This window comes from Gymnoscopelus microlampas (genome assembly GCF_963454915.1).
Source record: "Gymnoscopelus microlampas genome assembly, chromosome: 8".
NCBI classification, from domain to species: Eukaryota; Metazoa; Chordata; class Actinopteri; order Myctophiformes; family Myctophidae; genus Gymnoscopelus; species Gymnoscopelus microlampas.
The window spans coordinates 30,478,037-30,499,793 of NC_139945.1; the positions used below are offsets into that span (position 1 = coordinate 30,478,037).

General features: G+C 41.1%; 1 long non-coding RNA gene across 2 annotated transcripts; it reads left to right on the forward strand.

The window, feature by feature from the left end:
* The first annotated feature begins 2,326 nt into the window (after window positions 1-2,326).
* On the forward strand, window positions 2,327-6,737 carry LOC311050209. 2 transcript variants are annotated; one of them, XR_014601273.1, is made up of 6 exons: window positions 2,327-2,404; window positions 4,499-4,542; window positions 4,694-4,824; window positions 5,676-5,762; window positions 5,857-5,918; window positions 6,029-6,737. It is a non-coding gene; the product is annotated as an uncharacterized lncRNA (long non-coding RNA). The 2 variants fall into 2 exon arrangements; XR_014601274.1 differs by lacking the exon at window positions 2,327-2,404 and having other exon boundaries at window positions 4,230-4,546.
* Window positions 6,738-21,757: the final 15,020 nt, after the last annotated feature.

The window sequence follows — 21,757 nt, forward strand, 5'->3', positions numbered from 1 at the left end:
TATATGATATTGAGTCGAATGGTAGGTTACATCAATAGTCTAGAATTGTTTAATAAGAAGTTATAGATTTTTGAAATAGTTCAAAGTTTAGCTTTTCTCACATTTTTTAAAAATATTTTATTTTTAAATTAAAAAACACCTTTTCAGACTCAAAAAAAGACGCTGAATTGAATGGAATAGGTCTCGATTTTCTAGGACCTTGGGAAATACAAACGGTCACCAAAAAGATTGGACGTTGACTTTTGTATAAAAAACTGATTTTGTTGAGCACAAAATCTGTAACTAATCGCTCCAGATATTTTTTTTAAATCCGAAACTTCTCTCAATCCATATTGAGAGTAAGCCGGATTTTTTGGCACCGGCCCTGATTTTTTCTGACACTGATAAAGCTCAAAGGTCAGCGAAAAGACTGCAAAGGTCAACCCTCGTTAAATTTTTAGAAATTGTATTTTTCTTCGAGACTCTGGCTTTAGACTAATGTGATGGCGCTGATTCCAAATATGCAAGTTTCTTTTTTCTCGGACAACAGGAAGTGCCTCAAAAGGCCACTTCTTGGTTGGTTTTAGGGTGTTCCAAGCCTGTGATTTCTCCGAAATATTTTTTTTCCAAATCTACACGTAAAATAATGCTAAAATTTGAAATAATCAAACCCTAATATCAAATCATGATTTAATTATCCCTTAATTGGCTATGGTTACGGCTTCGCTATCTCGCTCAATATCTCGAATACGATAAGGACTTAGGGTCCACTTTTTGGATATGTTGTAGAGCTGGCTGAGACGCACACTTGGATGTCTTGTTTGTCCCGTTACGACACATTTCTATTTCTGACTTTGTCCTTTGATATGGTCTTAAGATATAAGACTCTATGTGCCTTCTGAATGTGTAGGAGGTCAACTTAGGAGTGTCATACCGGGACAAACAAGACATCCACACGTGCGCCTTGGCGAGCTGTACAACATATCCGAAAGGTGGATTCTAAAAATGCATCGATTTCGAGATATATCGCTTTATTGCGCGTAATAACTTGACATTTGACCCTAGCCAATTAAGGAGAATGGTAAGGCCGTGTCCGAGGAGAGTTATATGGGCGCGTTCGGGGCGACGCGCTGACCCAGAAACAGGTGTCCAATTTTGTTTTTACTCCTTTCAAACAGGTTTTCACTATTATCTCGGCCCCTAGGGGGCGCTGAAACAAACGGACAACGTATTATTGATCAGCTCTTCACCCCGGACGCGTCCATATAACTTTCCTCACACACAAACATGTGGTTCTGAAAATTAGGGTTATTGGGCTTCTTGAATAATTTGGCCACTAGGGGGCGCTGACACAATCGGACAACAGATTATTTATCAGCTCTTCAGCCCGGACGCGCCCATATAACTTTCCTCACACAGGGACATACGGTATGTATTTTTAATATTTTTTTTTTAAATTAAAAAAATAAAGTACAATAAAAAATTTAAATAAAATAAATGAAAAAAGTAATCGGAAAAACACGGCCCCCTCACGCATTAAGAGGGCAGGATGAGTCACCAGAACCAAGGACGGGTGTTTTTGATTAATCTAACATGGTTAAAATGGAGTTTGAAGTTACAATGGGTTTGTATAGGAAAGGGGCGTGTCTGATAAAATGAATATCAAATATCTAAATAATGAATCAAGCAACTTAAAAACTGTCTGGGTGGTTCACAAAGGCCTGAGTAGATGATAAAATGACAGAAAGTTTTTTTGAAAGTGAAATATCCCTTTTAAGTGTATTTATTTTTGGACATCACTTTACACAAGTGTATTCTAACATCACGTTTTGTGTGTGTGCTTTTGGTCCTGCTAAGTAAGGCTGTATTGTCTGAATTATCATTATAATCAATGGGGAAAGCCTCGCTCCTGTTCAGTCCAATCAGATGTAGGGTCTGTCTACTGCATCCTCCTAACTCTATGACTGTATCCTGTATACAATTCAAAGGGCTTTGAATGGTATACGGGGCGTATACCATGCACCGTTTCCGTATCCGCCCAAACCTAGAACCGCACTCAGGGTTGCCAGATCTGCTCATTATAATTTCCCTGCAAGATTTTATTTGAAAATAGCCGATCTACAAGCTCACAACGCGTCGCATCGCGACGCGTTGTGAGCTTGTAGATCTGCTATTTTCAAATAGCTGATGTATGTGTTAAAGTGCTCATGTTGCCCATGTCGCTTCTTTTGGGCTGGTTTTGGGCTGGTTTTCCTAGACCTGGTTGCTTGTTTCTCTCACAGAATCTGGCAACACTGACCGCACTACACATGCGCAGTTGATCACTGGAGAAGCGCGCGTAAGAAACAGGAAGAGAAGAACGGTCTTGTTGTTTTTCTACAGCTCTAGTCTGCTCCGTTCATTCATTCAGAGTTGTTATGCTAAGGTAAGTTAACGTTCACTGTATATACTATATATTTAGCAAACGTTGTCTTTTGTCATATTCCTCATACTTTTGTTGCTTAAGTTTATGTCATCGATTTATTTAGCGAAGTTAGCGAGGGACTCTCGTCCTTCTTTGTTTACCCCAGAGACACGGCCCGCTGGACTCCGCCATGTTGAAACTAGTGTTCGGTACAAACGTATTTACACACAATTACAATATTATTGTATCCAAGTGATGTTTAAAGCAGGGGTCTTCAACAGGGGGTCCTCAGAGTTACTACCCAGGGGCCGCCAAATCTGTGTGTGTGTTATATATTTATTTTTTACATTAACCACTTGAACCCTAGCATCCCTTTTCTGAGGGTAACCAAAAATAGCAGATCTAGAAAAATAGCAGATCTACAAGCTCACAGTGAGCTTGTAGATCGGCTATTTTTGGCAAAAAGGTTTGGTCTAGAGGGGGTAAAAAGAGCAGACCAAGTTGAAAAAAAAAGTTTAATCTGAAATACAATTTTATACAATATAGAGGGGGTCCCTGCTCCATCTCTCTCTCAGCTAGGGGTCTTTGGAAAACGTTGAAGACCTCTGGTTTAAAGCATCTATTTACTACTTTACTTTAGCCATATTTTATGTTTGTCATACAACTGTGTTGTTTAAAAAATGTTTAAAAAATGTTCATCTACAAGCTGACAACATGCTTTGTGATCTTGTAGATGTTCAGAAAATCGCTTTTATAAGAATATTATTTATAATAAATGTATTCAATTAAATGTTGCACCCCTGTGGGTTAGAAAAGCTAAACTGGCCTAGGGCAGTGGTTACCAAACTGGGGGTCCCAAGAAGATTATCTTAATGTTTTTCTCACTCAACAGTAAACAAACCAACATACAGTGTAAGTGCATACACTATACAGGGTATCTGCACATTTATAAAGAGACAACTTAAGAACTTATAAGACCTTTTTAATCCCTCTAAAACAGGGGCTTTCAACCAGTGGTCCGGGGACCACCAGTGGTCCTTGAGGGGGTTCCAGGGGGTCCCCAGGCAAATGAATAGTTAGTAACCAAATTGACCCTTATATGTCTGTAACTCTGAGTGTACAAATCCATTTGTACACTCTCAGAGTTAAATGAACACTGATGATGGTGATACAGTGTAGATTGGGACCCCCTAAAAAATCTAAATGGTTGAGTCCCTGGCATATATTTTCAAATGGGGGTCCCAGGGCTAATATTTGTCAATTTGGGGGTCCTTGATGCGAAAAAGGTTGAAAACCACTGCTCTAAAATATAAATGGACACACAACAAACTACAAAACATGGTCAAACATTGGCCACATTGTCAAATATTACCTAAGAAATAGGCGCACATTGTGAAAATAGAAGATCTACAAGCTCACATCACAACGCCTCGCGATTGTGAGCTTGTAGATCTGCTATTTTCACAAGCCCGCGGACCCCCATTTGAAAAGATATGCCAGCTAGGGAGTCCCATAAGAGAAGATTTTTACGTCTCTAGCAGTGATTCTTTTAATTTCAAGGACCCCCAGTTTGACATGCATTAGGCTACGGACCCCTATTTAATGGCATTTCTATCTCCGGGACCCCAATTTATATTGTAAAATCTATGTTAATTTAACCATAAGCCATAAGGGTCAATTTGGTTCCTAACTATCCATCATTTAGCTCGGTACCCCCTGGATCTCCCTCGAGGACCCCTGGGGGTCCCGAATTATCATTGTACCAACAATTAATGCGGTAGGGTTAGACAGTGGCACGTTGTGAGGGTGTAGGCTGGCCATTATTGAGAATGTTGTCCAAAATAGGGACACCAGGTTGAAAACAGACTATTATTATTAGTAGTAGTAGTAATTTGTATTATAGATTGTGGCTTATGTTGTTTGTATATTTGGCTGTTTGTCTTGACTGCAAGGCCCTTTGCTACTGTCTTGTCTAGCCTCATTTATGCCAGTGGTTGCCAGTGGTTATTTGTTTAATTCCTTTTTTTACTATTACTTAGTTATTTCTAATTGGCGTCTAGACATTACCAAACATTGTTTCTAATGTATATTATCCTTTTATCCCTTACCTCATAGAGCACTACAATGTTGCAGGACAGATATGCAGCCAGTGGAGCTAAGTGAGTAAGCTACTACTCATGTTAACACACCACTGATACCTGGCAGACAAATGACAAACATCTGACACACTTCAGTTTCTGCTATTAGAAACGTAATGCCAGGTTACACTTTTAAATTGTAATTGTTTATTTTTGTTATGTTTTCTGGCAGTCTGGCAGAGTCAACTGAGAGCCTAAGACCAGACCCAACAAGAAGGATGTTTCCCAGGTCTTGGACCTTGAATAACAACCCAGATGGGCCTTCATTGACTCATTGACCCCTGCTTCAGAGAACTGGAACATGTAAGCAAATGTATTCCTTTGAAGTAGGCCTGCATGTGCTTCCTTCAGTCAGTTGAATATTAAGAACACTAAGTATATTTTATTGTAGGACTAGTGCTCATGATGCACACCAGCAAATAGTTATTGATGGGGATGGGGTGGCGACTGTTGACGAATACAAGTATTTGGGTACAACGATTGATTCCAAGCTGACATGGAATTCCTACACTAATGCCATCTATAAGAAAGGTCAGCAGAGGCTGCATTTTATGCACAGACTGAGACAGTATAATGTGCAAAAAAGTGTAATGGTGCTCTTCCATCGATCCTTCGTGGAGAGTGCACTGACTTTCTGTTTTGTTTCCTGGTATGGCTCACTATCATTGGTTAATAAGAACAAACTCCATAAAATCATCAATGTATCCAGCAAGATAGCTGGGGTACGACATGAGAGTATAGCAGCAATGTATGAGACCCTGGTGCTTAGGAAGGGGAGAGCTATTGCTTGGGATAGAACGCACCCGTTATACAGTCAATACCACCTTTTACCATCAGGACGACGGTACACAGTGCCAATGTTGCAGGCTAGGGCTTCAAGATCATTTGTCCCTATAGGACTCCTGAACAAACAGGCCCCATCTCAGTTCTGTGCATACAATGTAATGTGATGCCTCTTGAATCATGACTGGTGGCCTTTTCCAGTTTGTATGTATTTTGTATTTATGTTATGTGTTTGTGATTTTTTTGTATCCTGATGGCACAAAAATGTTGTCTCTCTGTGATCTCTCTCTAGTTATGGATGAACACCGGTAGATCCTCGTTGGAGGAATGTGAACTGACCTGCTCTCTCTCTTTATCTGTCTGTGTCATAGGATGAACTCTGACGAATCCTCGATTGACGGAACTCCTACTTTGTACCCAAAGTGATCCGCTGTGGGACCTTAAGCAGCTGGACAAAGGTACAGTAATTACTGTTTCTGACGGAGTATCTCATGAAAGTATACGCTTGTTTAAATAACTGGCTGCTGTAAATTAATGTTTTTAACTTTGCAGCCCGCCTGACATGTCTCCACCACATGAAGTTAGGACATACATGCTCTGCTCACATCCTTGAGGTAAGAAATGTGCATATATGGCAATTTTCATATTTGACTATAAGATTCAGAATGCAACGCATACATTTTTTGTGATATTTTTTTGTTTTTTCTGTTTGTGTTTGTGTCAGTCTGCAGAAGACCCCAACACCTTTCTTCAGGCAAGACCACTCCACTCAGCCCTGCCGTCTGTGAAACCATCTGCACATGCCATTGGAGCCATGCCTGTATTGACCTTCCCAAAAGATGACACCTTTTTTATCCAGGGGGAGGCAGTATTGTGACCAGGATTACTACATGTTTTTGTGAGGGTACCTACCCTAGGAGACACGGGGAGAACATGCAAACTCCACACAGAAAGGCCCCTTCGCCAACCCCACCTAGGGGGTGGGCACTGATGACTCGGAGGAGAGGACACGCCCACAGCATCAACTGCGGGAATCGAACCCAAGACCTTCTAGCTGTGAGGCGACAGCACTACCAACTGCGCCACCGTGCTCCCCCCAAAAGAGGACACCTATGCCAGCATGATGTATCTCATGGCGAGTGATTACACCGTTCACCTCACATACCCCAAGTGGAACATGACTCATAGAAAAAGACCAAACGCCACCAGTTCAGTTCCTTGATGTTGCTGTAATACGGTTAGTTGATTACTCAGGTTAGTCACCAACAGAGCTTGGTACTGCTTTATTACCGCCAAGACGTCTTGGTAACAATTATTCTTCAACTGATGGACCCTGTGAAGTAAGGATCAGTTATGCCTCTCCCTCAAAGCACTTTATATATACATTGTATTGTCACGCTGGATGGTTTTTAGAATTGAATGTTTCCAGTTGAGTGTCCAGACTTGAGTGTCTGCTGTATAAAGTGTGAAGTCCTCCCCCTGCCCAACTTTGCAGTGGTTCTCAAACTTATTCCAGTCCAGGATCCCCAAATTAATATTTGGCTTTGGACCCCCCTCTGAAAATAATCTGTGCCGCTGGGCCTCCCCATACACAATTTGGGTTGTTAAAATTATATCATGGGTTAAAGTAGTAAAACTGACATTGAGGCTATGTCAACAAATGTTCAGCAGGACCTCCTCAAATCCTTTCATGGACTCGTGGGGGTCCCTGCGTGGACCCCACTTTGAGAACCACTATTTTATAGCATGTGGGCCTGAGCTGCTTTATAAAAGAAAATAAATGCTGAAAATAAGAATGCTTCTGGTGTCTTAATTTAAGACTTTTCATTCTATTATTTTGAAGGAATTGCTTCTTATTGTAAGAGTTTTGGGGCTTATTATTATTCTCAGATTTAAGGAAAAAATCCTCAGAATCGGCTTAATAAAGAGAACAAAAATACCACATTTAAGCATATCTTTCTTAAATAACAAAGTATTCATTGCTTGTATTAAGCAGAACTTGCTTTAGATGTAGGCATTTTTGTCTAGTTTTAAGCACCAGTATGCTCTTTCAGTGGCTAGACTTTGTTTCTAGTTTTAAGAATTCTAGTATAGAAAAAAATGCTTACCCCATTGGCAGTTTTTTTTGCTTGATATAAAGAAATATGTCTCAATTTAAAAATATTTTGCTTGTTTTAATTTGGCCATTTTTTGCAGTGTAGAACCAAACTCTATCAGGGAGCAGTGAGCTTTTCATTCTTGTTTCTCTAAGACATTCAAAACCACAGGGCGGATGGAGTCCTCACAGGGTGCATACAAGCTGCTCAGCGATGCCACAGTGAGAGAGAGAGAGAGAGAGAGAGAGAGAGAGAGAGAGAGAGAGAGAGAGGGGGAGAGAAAACGACATGCTTCCCACTTATTTCCTCCTGTGTCGCCATGTGGTAGAGCTTTCACGACTAGTCGAGTTTACCTATTAAAATTGTTTTAATGCCATTACTATTATTATTATCCTCCTGCCTGTATTTTTATGCCGTTTTAAGGGAAGCGCTTCTGGCACAGCAGCACAGCAGCGTCATACTTTTGTCCCCCTTATGATAAAAAATAAAGGCCGGAGGATAATAATAATAATAGTAATGGCATTAAAACAATGCAAAAAAATAATAAAGAACCCCCCCCTTTTTTTCTTTTTTTTTTAAATCAACTATTCGACTAGTACCAACAAGGTTGACTAGTGGTTATACTAGTCAACTAGTTGACTAGTTGGTGAAAGCCCTGCCATGTGCCTGGCAACACTCAATGAAGGAGGTGTTTAAGGACACCTCATCTCGCGTGAAATGTTACCTTAAGGGGCAAATGTAATGAGGGAGGAACAAAGCGTCACTGTGGAGAATAGCCTACAACAGTCTGCATCTGATTGGACTTCATGCAGATGTAGTAATGACATCTCGTGTAAAGCACCGAAAGAGACCGAGACTCAACTTGAGTCTGCTGGTTATAGGAGAATTCCGGACTAGCCCTTTTCTTACCTTTTATATGATGTTATTATATCCTACTGTAGGACGAGTGGTACAGTAGAACATGTTCATAACTCCATCCCGAGTCCACCACAGCTAAAAACCCGAGCGGACGGTCCATGCGCTAGATCGCGTATTTGTATCACTCAAATATTTGTTCCTAATGACAGAAAACAGATGACAGATGACAAATGACAGATAGATGCGCCCCTCCGGAAGTCTCGCAAGACGAGATTTCACCCGTGATTTCATCCAAGTTGCTTGTAAACACTACGAGATTTCTGTCATTATGAATGTCAGATAACCCCCCCCCCCCCCAAAAAATAGATGTGGTGGACTCGGGATGGAGATGAAAATGTTCTACTCTACCACTCGTCATAGGACATAATGACATCATATAAAGGTAAGGAAAAGGCTAGTCTGGAATTCTCCTTTAACAGTTGATCAACTTGAGTTCATAAACAGGGTAGTGTGTTGGACAATATTGGGCTGTCGCCATCCTTTTATTTACTTACCCAAGGACTTTGTCACGTAGAGGGAAATATTGTCGTTCTCCTCTCGTTCTTATCTTCCCGTAAGGAGGTCAAGTGAAAATCAGATCCAAATGCACACAGTTTCCAATGCATACTGTCTGCTGACAGCTCACGCCAGCCTGCGTGAAGCTCATCGAAACGTCGATTTACGGGGGATGGAGATTTTCCAGCTCAGAGACATCTCTCTCTGACTTGCACACAGAATGCATTTGGAAGTGTTGCATCCAAATTTCACATCCTCCTCGCAAATAGAAAGATAGGATTTGCATTAAATATTGATGAAGTTCCCCTTTGTCCACTTAAAAATCCTACAGTGTATACTTAGTTGATCAGGGTCCCCCAGGGCTATATACTTGGCCCGTTCATTTTTACCCATAGTCTACACAATCTCTTAGCCGAAAATAGACAAATCTACAAGCCTGTGACCCCCAAGGGTCTCCAGGGACCCCATTTTTTTTTTATCCCATGATTTTGTAGGGGGGGGGGCAGACCCCCTGAGTTTTTTTTTTTTTGCTCAGGAGTTTGGCCAGCTATACGTGGCACGCAGGGGCTTCACTAACCGGGCCGAACTTCTAGTTTCATACATTTGAAAACTTGGGAAATGGGACATTCTGCATAATGAGTACTTTTACTTTTGGTACTTTTAGATACCAATACTTTACTTTTGTACTTTTACTCAAGTAAATTATAAATTCCGGACTATTACTTAGAAGTAACAGATTATTTCTACATTGCAGTATTGATACTTTTACATAAGTAAAACATTTTGAGTTTTCCACCACTGGTCTCACCTACTGCACCTACTCAGAATAGGGACGCTAAGGTTTAAGTGGTTCATATTTGTGCTTTTCTATGACAATGCCAAACTAGGGTCCAGGGAAAAACTATTATAAATAAAGAATGAGAAGAGGCAGCAGGTGTGTGTGTGTGTGTGTGTGTGTGTGTGTGTGTGTGTGTGTGTGTGTGTGTGTGTGTGTGTGTGTGTGTGTGTGTGTGTGTGTGTGTGTGTGTGTGTGTGTGTGTGTGTGTGTGTGTGTGTGTGTGTGTGTGTGTGTGTGTGTGTGTGTGTGTGTGTGTTCGGCTACATTACTTATTGATCGAGGATGGGGAGTGAGCAGTGACCCCAGCACTTGACATGAATCGGGTGAAAGTGTGCATACATTAGTATTGTCCCCAGGGGCGCCGATTTATGTCCGTGTTTTTGGATTTGCGGTTATTTTCCGGGTTTGTTACCTTTTTGGGGGTGTTTTGTTACTTTAATGCGGTTAATTCGGTTAATTTGGTACAAAAAATGTACTCCATGAAGTGAAGATGGCGGAGGTTTTTCCTTTTTTGTGACGAGTTTGTGATGGGTGCTCGTCATTTCCCCTGGGTGCTTTAGCCCTGAGGCACCCACAGTATCGGCGCCCTTGATTGTCTCTCTCTCTCTCTCTCTCTCTCTCTCTCTCTCTCTCTCTCTCTCTCTCTCTCTCTCTCTCTCTCTCTGTCACCCCTCCTCCTTTGTGCCATGTGTGCTCGTCTGCTATATATCTGCCAGTGTTGTCAGCCAATCATATCAGTGCTTCACCCGCCCACCACATCATCTCCCACTCACTGGCCCTCTCTGTCACAGCAGGTTTGTTTCATAATGCTTCCAAAAACATTAAGTACAATCCAGAGAGCCAAGAGATCCCTTAAGAACAGCAAGACTGCGACCAATGCTCTCCAGTGTGAGAGGACTGATCATGCACGGCTACCCCTTCCACATGTATTTTAACCACTTGAATCCCTGCATCCTTATTCTGGGGGGAACAATAGCCAAAAAAATTGCTGATCTGCAAGCTCACAATACGTCGCAATGTGACACGCTGAAAGCTAGTAGATCGGCTATTTTTGACTAACAACATTTGGTGTAGATTAAAAAAAAACTCCGCTCCAGTTTACTACAGTAGGCCTAGACTCTAGAGAGTTTAAACGGATAGTTCACCCCCAAAATGACGTTTTTTCTTGAATTCATGGATAATGTTTTGTTTTTGTCTCATTCCTAAGCCAATAATTTGATGACCGACAGCGGTTCCGGTAGGAGACACAAAGGAGAGTCTCCTTTGTGTCTCCTAACGGAACCGCTATACCTACCGGTCCGCTGGTAATATCAAATTATTCGCTTAGGAATGCAACAAAAAAAAATGCAACAAAAAAAATATATATGTTTGGATTCAAACAGGGAGAGATATCACTTTTAGAGACACATAGAAAACAAATTGCATTTTTTAATCACCTACTACTGTGTAATGACACGCCCCAAAATAGGGATGCCGGGTTGAAAGTGGTTATAATGTAACCTCTTATAGATCAGAATAAAGACAGACATCTTAATTAATTCATTGTTATCTATATGCTAACTGTAGCTCCCTGAAGAAAACAGAAAGAGGTGTAATGCATTTTATATGGCCTCATTGCTCTACAAGCTTCTATGGTTAATACAATCAATAAGTGCTTTGTGTATCTGGAGAAGGCTTTCCATTCCATTCAGTGAACTCTCTCAGGAGCATTGGAGAAGCCAATTGTAAGAATAGAAGAATAGAATAGAATAGTCCCCACTCCTTTGGGGTGTTTTTTGTCACATTATATGTATATATGTATATACATATATTATATGCACATACTGTAGGTGAAATTCATCTTCTGCTTTTTACCCATCCTATAACAACTAGGAGCAGTGAGCAGCCATTTTGCTCAGATAGCCGGTGCCCGGGGAGCAATTAGGGTTTAAGAGTCATGCTCAGGGACACACATCGACACTTTGCTGGCCTAATTGCACCTCATTTCCTTTCTTCAGGGAATTGGGGTTTTATCCATAAATCAACATTCCTTCTCCTGAGGGTTTTCTCAGTGCAATGAATAATCGGACATTAACATGGGGTTTATAACATGAACTTGTGCATAAACTCATGCTGACAGTGCAGGCACGTTTCACTAAGAGAAACAGGGTTAACACACCCTCATGACCTTGGCCTGCACAAAATTCAGTCTAGGAGAACATGTGCCAGAGCAGGGGGCTGTCACGGCCCGACAGCAGAATCGCATGAATCCGGTGAGAGAGAGCGTTATAGCTGCAAGGCACGCATCTTTCATGGAGGTGAGTTTGAATAACATCCAGGTAGCTGAGAAAGCTGTCAGCAACACCTGGGTATGTGCCATGTTTATGTGTGAAACACACACCGCAGGGCGTGTGGTCTCATGTACTCCTTAGAATCCAAATAAAGTGGCAGAGTTTCATTACTCATACATGACACATTATATGGGGTTTCCTAATTTAGGACATAATAGTTACTTTGGGACTGATCTGAAGCAAACTGCATGTAAATTGCCGAGCCGGGCCAGTTTTACGGGACAGCTGAACTAAAGCCAGTGGATCAAATTTGTCTTCACAAAGTGCTATCCAGCACCAAGGACAGATCCTACTGCATGGATAGACCAAACTGAAGTGAAGTCCCTGACGACTTTGTCTTGATTTCCAAAAATGCCTCGTGGTCTAAAAATCTCTGAATAATAAGATAGACAGTAACATCTGCTTGTGTCGCTGTATCTGTTTGTAGGGCCAATTAACTCATTCACCAACCAGAATGAATACATAAATATATCATCCACTGCCTACAAGTAGTCACAGAATATGTACAGTATCTCCAGTATGATCGACCCCCTGATTGTTGCTAATCACGGGGGTTTCACTGTGCTTCCGCGGGGGGGGGGGGGGGGGGGGGGTGGAATGTCATCGCGACCTCCCGCTTGCTTGTTTACAGGCCGTTGAAAATAACATGTCTCGTGAAAAATACATAGTAAAACAGGAGTCGAGATACAGGCGATTTCCCAAATACGTTAACCAGGAAGTGAATGGATCAGTAAATCTTGGGATCACGTGATCTCCTGCTTCTGCGTGCATCTGGGGATGAAATGGTCACTCATGTGATACCGAAGAGCGCCATCTAGTGGAAACGCCACAAAAAAAAGTGGGGGCCTTTGGGGAAAAAATGTGGTAAAAGTCGTCCTTGGCAGTGAATGAGTTAATATGGATATGCTGGATGACTGTGCTGAACATAGTCACTGGAGTACCCCGGGATGTTGCATCACTAGTTATTTTTTTCCTAGGGCGGAATACCTGAAATATTCCAGAACCCTGAGGTTCACCTGTCACGTCTACCTCCCTAAAGCTCTCCCTGGCTCATTGTTGCGAAAGTACTGAACCCGAGATTGAGTGTGAGAGACTGGTTTTTCCCCTGAGGCTTTACACTCCACACATGGGCAGGACCATAGGTAGGTGCCAGTGCTGTCAGCATTGAGGTACAAAAAGTCCCTTCTGGCTTATAACAAGAAGAAGAAAAACAGCCCAAAACTACTGCCAAAGTCTACTCCTAAACTACCCGCCTTCATCACACCTACAGCACCCTGCCAGGTGCCGGTACAGACAGTGCCGCAGTACCATTATAAAGCAATCTCCAGTGGTGTAAAGTAACTAAGTACATTTACTCAGGTACCGTACTTTAGTACAATTATTTTTGAGCGGTGTAGCCGCACCTATAAGTGGGGTTGGGACCCATGACCCATCCGTCGTGAAAATGTGTCTTTCGCTGTACTGTGATTGGCTGATAAGTATTCAGACCCTTTGCTCAGTATTGTGATTGGCTAGCGAGACGCATGATGAAATTCATAACCATAAATAGCACCACGCACTTCAAAAAAATTACTTTTTTTTCTAAGTGAGCTTCCATCACTGTGATGACCTTAAATAACACCGCTCACTTCACACTGGGTGTGATTTTTACTTTACTGGAGTATTTCCAATTTTCAGTACTTTTACTTCTACTCCACTACATCTCAGAGGCAAATATTGTACTTTTACTCCACTACAATTATTTGAAAACTTTAGTCACTAGTTACTTTGTAGATTTTGATTATTGTTACAAAACATATATTACCCACTTCAGCCCTATATACATTTTGGCCATTTGAAAACACTCGATCTACAAGCCCACAATGAGTTGCGATGCGACGTGACGCATTGTGAGCTTGTTGATCTGCCATTTTTAAAAGATTTGCATACATTTTGAAATTGTGAAATGGGACATCCTGCATAATGAGTACTTTTACTTTTGGTACTTCAAGTACATTTTGATACCAATACTTCTTTACTTTTACTCAAGTACATTTTGAATACCGGACTTTTACTTGTAATAGAGTATTTTCTACATGGCAATATTGATACTATTAAGTAAAACATTTTAGTACTTTTTCCACCACTGGCAATCTCCAACCCAGCTCTCACTGTGAGGATACAGCATTGATACGTTACTAGGGGTGTGCCGATACACTAATTTCACCAAACGATACGATACGATATTTGGCTCACAACTTCGATACGATTTCGATACGATACGATACGCACTTTTTTTATTATGAAAATATATGGGGGTGTAAAAAAGTAAATGCAAACAAATAATTCTGTTTTTGCATTATTCAGACATGCAAACTTGTAGCTTTTCAGCTACAATAGCCGTTTTCAATCCAAATAGGGCAATAGTGTGACACCTGACCCCCCCCAAAAAAAACATGTTGTCACCCTTTTCACCTCGGGGCTGTTTGCATGCCTGATTATAATGATTGTAAAAAAAAAAAAAAAGTAAAAAAAAAAAAAAAATCAAAACGAATTTTTTTTCCCCCAAAACGATACATATCGTCACGAAAACGTATCGCGATATATCGTGGGACGATATATCGGCACACCCCTATACGTTACAGTATGTTAACATTGTTCATTTGTTTGTTGGAAGTCAGAAATTGTACATGAACTTTACCGAATGATCCCTAATGAATAGTAACACATGTACGTTGATGGTGTTCATAGCGGTTGCCTGTAGGGACTTTCAACCCTATTTTATTCAGTAATATTACCACGATCCTCTGCCAGTTCTGCCCTGCTGGCTTTACAAGGATAGTTCACCCCAAAAATATATATTTTTTCTTATCGATTAGTCACCCCATGGAGACTTGAATTCATGGATATTTTTTTTTGTTTTTGTCACACTCCTAAGCCAATGATTTGATGACCAGCGGACCGGTAGGCAGCGGTTCCAGTAGGAGACACAAAGGAGACTCTTTGTGTCTCCTACCGGAACCGCTGCCGGTCATCAGATTATTAGCCTGCCCCAGCGCGTCTGATATCTGGCATAGAGAGGCGGATTCAAAATCTCTGTCGAAAACATCCGTGGGCTCCCATTGGTTCACCGATCTGTGTGCCCGCCCCCACCCTGCGCCCCTCCTTCTCCCCCAATGTGCAGCATTGAGAGCCCTGACGTCACAACATTTGGTGCGACGCCCATGGTTGGGGAAATGAAAGGTTGACTCCCTCTTCCTATGCCAGAAATGTCAACAGCTTGGTCCAGGCTTTCTTTTTGAGCAAAAATAAAAGCCTGGAGATCAAGCCATTGACTTAGGAATGCAACAAAAACTAAAAAATATCCATGAGTTCAATTCACCATAGGGTGACTAATCGATAGGGAAAAAAAACATTTTGGGGGTGAACTATCCCTTTAATGGAGTCAGCATGCCAGGTGATCCCTAGATGAGTTTGTTTGTATGTATGTGATTTATTTCATATTTTACAGCATGCTGTTTACACTTATCATTTTAAAGGCATATTATTAATTTATCCAGACAGGCCAGGAGGGATTACATGCAGTACAGCTCCCCAGCCAGAACCTGAAGCAGGGACAAACCAGTTTACATGAATACACTCTTACTGGCAGAGCCACAAGGGTGCCCCAACATTGCTTTTGGGGCAAAATACATGTAGTTAGTTATACCAGAATATTAGTTAAAGGGATAGTTCACCCGACTTTCTTTCTATCGATTAGTCACCCAGGAGATATTTCTTGTTTTTGTAGCATTTTGTAGCAAGCCAATAATTTCATGACCATCGGACCGGTAGATAGCGGTTCCGGTAGGAGACACAAAGGAGACTCAGTTGTGGCTCCTACCGGAACCGCTGTTGGTCATCAAATTATTCGCTTAGGAATGCGACAAAAAACAAAAGTATGCACACTGCTGAGTTTTAAGTCTATCGGTCGGCGGGTTCTAGATACGCTGGTGACACAAACGTATGCAGAGATTTTGCGCATTCATAGTATAGGATTATCTTATGTTATCTAACTCAATGCAGGGAAGTGAAATGGCTTGAGACAAGCTTTCAATTGCAATCAGTCATCATTTTAAGATAATTGGTTCAAAATGCATGTATGACAATCAATCAATAATTGACCTTCGATATAATTACATGTGGAGGTAGAGATCAAATATATTAAGTATCATCATGGCCTTGTCTGGAGATTTGACTATGATACAGTGTTTGAGTCACCACGGAGAGTGACTAATATTATATACACACACACACACACACACACACACACACACACACACACACACACACACACACACACACACACACACACACACACACACACACACACACACACACACACACACACACACACTGTACAGTACAGTATGTGTATGCATATATGTGAGCTCATTAGAAGCACAAACAAGACAATAGATCCCCTTGAGGATTGCTTTGTTGAGTCTTATGTCTATGCCAACAGCTGTGCTGTTTGATCTATGAAACAACAAAACCCCTCAACTTCTCTTCTTCTCTGACAACCCTTGCATCTAGGACCCAAGAAACATAATGTCACTGAAGAACACAGTGTGCCTGCATGAAAATTAAAAATGTAGTTGGAGAGTCTGGGGGGCCAGGAGTGTTTGAAGCTGAAGGACTTTAGGAAATTAACCCATTAAGACCAGGCGGGAACGCTTCTGTGTCATTTTTCGATTTCTTTGGATATTCAAAAATAGCAGATATACAAGCTCATAGCACGGCACCGAGTGCCACGAAAAAAATGTGTGCAAATCTTATCATATATATGTTTTAAAGTGAATATTTGTAACTCAAATCTTTGCTTCTGGGTATTCTACAAATGTCTTCTAAATTTATTTTAAACTTATGTTGCTATATCAGTGTTTGCTAAAGATGTTTGCTTTAAAATATATATATATATTAAAAGATTTGCACAAATGTTGACGATTTAAAAAAAATAGAGCTTGTAGAACTGCTATTTTTGAATAGCCAAAGAAATCTAGAAATGACACAGATTCTTTCCCGGGCTAAATGGGCTAAATGCAACCTAATATAGCTAGATTAGACCACCCCTGGCTCAACCGTTCCTCCCAAACTATTATTATTATTAAATGTGCTGCTGAAAATGAAGAGCTGAGGTTAATAAATGCTGCATTATTATAGCACCTTTATCTGCTCTTTACAAATGTGCATTACATTCACCCATTCGTCATATCAACCATGTAAGGCACCAACCTGCTCATTGGGAGCAGTTAGGGGTTAAATGCCTTGCTCAAGGACACCTCACCGCTAACCCGGTGGTGATCGAACCGGGAATCTTCCGATTCCAAAGCGGCCGCTCTACAGTACCTCCTGAGCCACTGTCGCCCATACCAGGCTATAGAGCTCTGTCATTCTCTTTATTATCATTAGATGTACAACAACTTTCCCCACTTATGTCAGCATCAATAGTCTTATAAAGGAGAAAAACATCTACTTCAGTCAGATAACTCACCAATAGAATTTGAGACCAAAATAGCTTGGGAACATTTTATTTATAAAAATGTAAATACAAGTGTGAATATCATATTTGATCTTGGCGTTGAGGCTCTGCAATACATTATTCCCTGCTCGGCACCAGTGTTGATTTTGTCGACTAAAACTACTGTATGACGAAAAATGTTTTTCACTGGCGAAAACTAAATAAAAACTAAGCTACTGTACCATGACTAAAACTAAGGCTAAATATATTGACAATTTCGTCAACCAATAAAAACTAGACTAAAATGTTAGTGAGGGACTAGAGGAGAAGAGATCCAGTAGAACTAAAAGACAAGTCATTTTATGTTTGGTTGCGCTCGGGTGTTGCACTCTAAAAATCAGCATGCAACCAAGTGTAAAATCAGCCATTTCGATGCCACATGACCCGCCCAAAAATATTTTAGTCGACTAAATCAACTGTAGACTAGATTTAGTCGACTAAAATCTCAGGTGACTAAAATTAATGTGACTAAAACTAAACAGAATTTTATTCAAAATACTATGACTAGAACTAAATCAAAATGTGCTGTCAAAATCAACACTGCTCGGCACATTAGCAGACAACAAATTTAAGAGCAGGGAGATGTACATCTATAACAAATCCCCCCCGGGGAAAAACACATACTGTACAACACATCGCCCACATAGAGCTGCACATGCGTGTGAACCTCTCGAGTGTATCTGCCTGAACTAGCTCGCAGGCTACGCATCGCGAGCAGTGGTGGAAGAAGTACTCAGATGTTTTACTTGAGTAAAATTAGCAATACCACAATATCAAAATACTCTGGTACAAGTAAAAGGCCTGTGTTAAAAATGTTACTTGAGTAAAAGTACAAAAGTATTGGCATCAAAATATACTGTACTTAAAGTACCAAAAGTAAAAGTTTTAAAATGTTTCAAAATATGTATGGTTAATTGTGGGATTGCTTATGTGAGCACGGTAATGTTCACTTTATATTATTATTCTCCCCCTTTTTTGAATCTGAGAGTTCAATAGGCCTATTGTACATTTTGTAAAGTTTTCTTATTATTTGATTAAAGTTAATGTGAAAATACCGCTATAAATAGAGTAGGTTGTCTTTTTTTAAAGTGTCAGGCTTTAGGGTTGCGTCATCTCTGTCGGGATGTAGAACAGGGTGCATGGGCTAAAAAGTTTGGGAACCGCTGAGTTAGACCATTCATTTTTCTTGTGTGATTACTTGTGGCATTTTTTATTGGTTGTTCATTTGACATATCCACTGGCTTGCTGTGTGTGTGTGTGTGTGTGTGTGTGTGTGTGTGTGTGTGTGTGTGTGTGTGTGTGTGTGTGTGTGTGTGTGTGTGTGTGTGTGTGTGTGTGTGTGTGTGTGTGTGTGTGTGTGTGTGTGTGTGTGTGTGTGTGATGTACTCATGCACATGAACTGCTCTGCTTAGAACTTAGGCACGTACTGTACAGTTATATGTCATCCTTTTTATTTGTGTGATTCCTTGTGGCATTTTATTATCGGCTGCTCATTTGCATTGTTTGTACCACATGCATTAGATTGCTTAGTAACTGTGTATGTAACTGACAAGTCCCGTAATTATCTGCGGCTACAGTGTTTACATCAACGTGATTAACTGTGACAGTTGCAAACATAAATAAATCACGCAAATGGGTGTGTGAAGTCTGTGGTAGTCTGTATAGTTATTAGTTATTCTGTACTGTTCTCACTCCATTGTGTGTATATGCGCGTGCATTGTGCGTGCACGCGTGTAGTGTGTGGTTACGTGTGCGAGCATAAACATTGTCTTGATTGTGCCTTTTATCAGGTCTGACACAGTGCGTAAACATATAGCATTTAATACACAATAGCGGCCACTGTGATCTTTCATTCAACTCGCTAATGCCTGAATCTGAATATGCCTGAAGCCACATGCATCCCTTCCCGTCCAAGGACCCCATCCTGCCCAAGTTTTCTTCCCTGTGCCTTGCGTCTCAGTAGCGCCAAATTACAAAGGAAGTGAACTTTTCACTCGCCACTTCTTTACAGTGGGTGGGTGCAACACACGCTGGTTTGGCCATGTGTTAAACTCAATTTATTCGCCGTTGTGGATGCAGACAAGGGCAGACACCATCATACAATGGAGTCTAAATGAAGCTTCAGGGCTCTTGCACACAGATACCATTGTTATCGGTCAACTGATTTTTGTCTGAAAAAGATGACAAACCGTCACAGCCACTTGTTTTTTTTTGTTCGTTCATTTCTTTATTTGTGTGTGTGTGTCGGTGTTGATTTTGTCGACTAAAACTATGACGAAAAATGATGGTCGACTACCTTTTTTCACTGACGAAGACTAAATAAAAAAATATAATGTATAAATAAATATATTGCCTATGTTGTCAACATAGGCAAAAAACTAGACTAAAATGTTAGAAGTATAGTGGAGAAGAGATCCAGTGGTACTAAGACGAGTGGAGAAGAGATCCAGTGTAACTAAAGACAAGTCATTTTATGTTTGGTTACGCTCGGGTGTTGCGCTCTGAACATAGCAGATCTACAAGCTCACGCGTCGCAGCGCAACGCGTTGTGAGCTTGTATGCAACCAAGTGTAAAGTCACCCATTACGACGCCATCACGGCATCGCCAAAACACATTTCAGTCAACAAAATCAACTGTAGAATTAGTCGACTATAATCTTATGATGTAGTCAACTAAAACTAGACAAAAACTAAGACATTTCAGATGACTAAAACTAAATGGAATTTGATTCAAAAGACTATAACTTAAACTAAAGTGTGTGTGCAGTTACCTTTGCTGTTGTTATACTGGCCCAGTAAGTGCACTCTTCTGCTGGCTATACCTGACATGGCTTCTGTTGCCCCACTCTCTGCCGAAGCTATTTAGGTCAAGAAGGAAATGCCGTCGTAACTTCATCAACCTTGGGATGAGCATGTTCACGCCTCACGTATAGACGGTGGGAGGCATCGACGGTTTAATGGTGGAGAAAACTGAGGGCGGAGAAAATGGGGGGCAGATAGGCCATCCTCCTCTCCTAATACACGAGCCTTTTCTGAAAGATTAACTAGCGGGTCAGCTACCGTAAAAAGGTGGGATCATCAGAGATATAGGCGATGGGTTTCTGTTGAATAGGTGCTGTAAGCTGAAAGGCAGCAGGGTCAGGGAGGTCAAGGAACTGTAACATATCATCGCTGTCGGAAACCTCTTATCTCCTTGTTTTAACTTTTTGTGTTTTTTTGGTAAATTAACGCCCTACTTGATCATACTACAGCGTCAAACAAAGCATCGAAAGTAGCAGATCGACAAGCTCGAAACGCGGTTTGTGGATCTGCTACTTTTGATGCTTTTGAATTTTAATCCTGGGAAGTAACCGTTTTAGACATAATGAGGTTTCCACCCGACAGAGACGATATAAGGGTCGTGCTATGATAGCATTAATGCAGGAATTTGAGGGAGTTGGGCCTGCAGAAGCTGGCTGCATTGTGGGAGGTGGTGGGGGTGTGGGGGTTATAAGAAAAACTACTGGTTAAAGAACAAGGGTAGTCATTGCAGAGGTCGGCCCTCATTATTTATGCCACGACAATTCTTTTTTTTAGTACAAGTAGAACTTGAGCAGCATGTTGTAACACGAAACAGCAGTATAGTCTCATTCTGCATGCAGCATTGTAAAGTAGGAATTAAATGTCATACAGCGCTTCATACATTTTCATCACACACAAGTTTGGATAATTTATGAATGCGCAGGAGGAGAGCATGGATGGATGTATGGTATGACACCATTATGATGTGTGAGTGCACAGGATGTACCAGGATGCCACTGAAATATGTAGAGGATTTTGTGGGTGTGCATAATGGAGTAACGTTAAACGTGTCCTTTTCAGCTTGACTGTCATTGCTCATGTTTTTCAGATGAGATTATTTTCAGAGATTATTTTCACTCCTGTGTGCGTGTGTGCGCGCGCGCGTGTTTTTCAGGACTATTCTCGCAAATGATGTGTGCACGCTGCCAGTAGGGCAAGGAAGACACTCCCTGGATATGTTTCCAATCCATCAAAGACAGCTATGTTATTTTTTTGGTGAATGCATTAGCACAGACCTACAGTATATCTCTCCAGACTACAATGCAAAGCTGATAGAAGCACTTCCGTTCTTACGGAAGAGCTTATATTGACTACATATCTGTATGCAGGTATGCGGGTGGTGACATCATTGACTATACCTTTAGTCAGACACACACACACACACACACACACACAC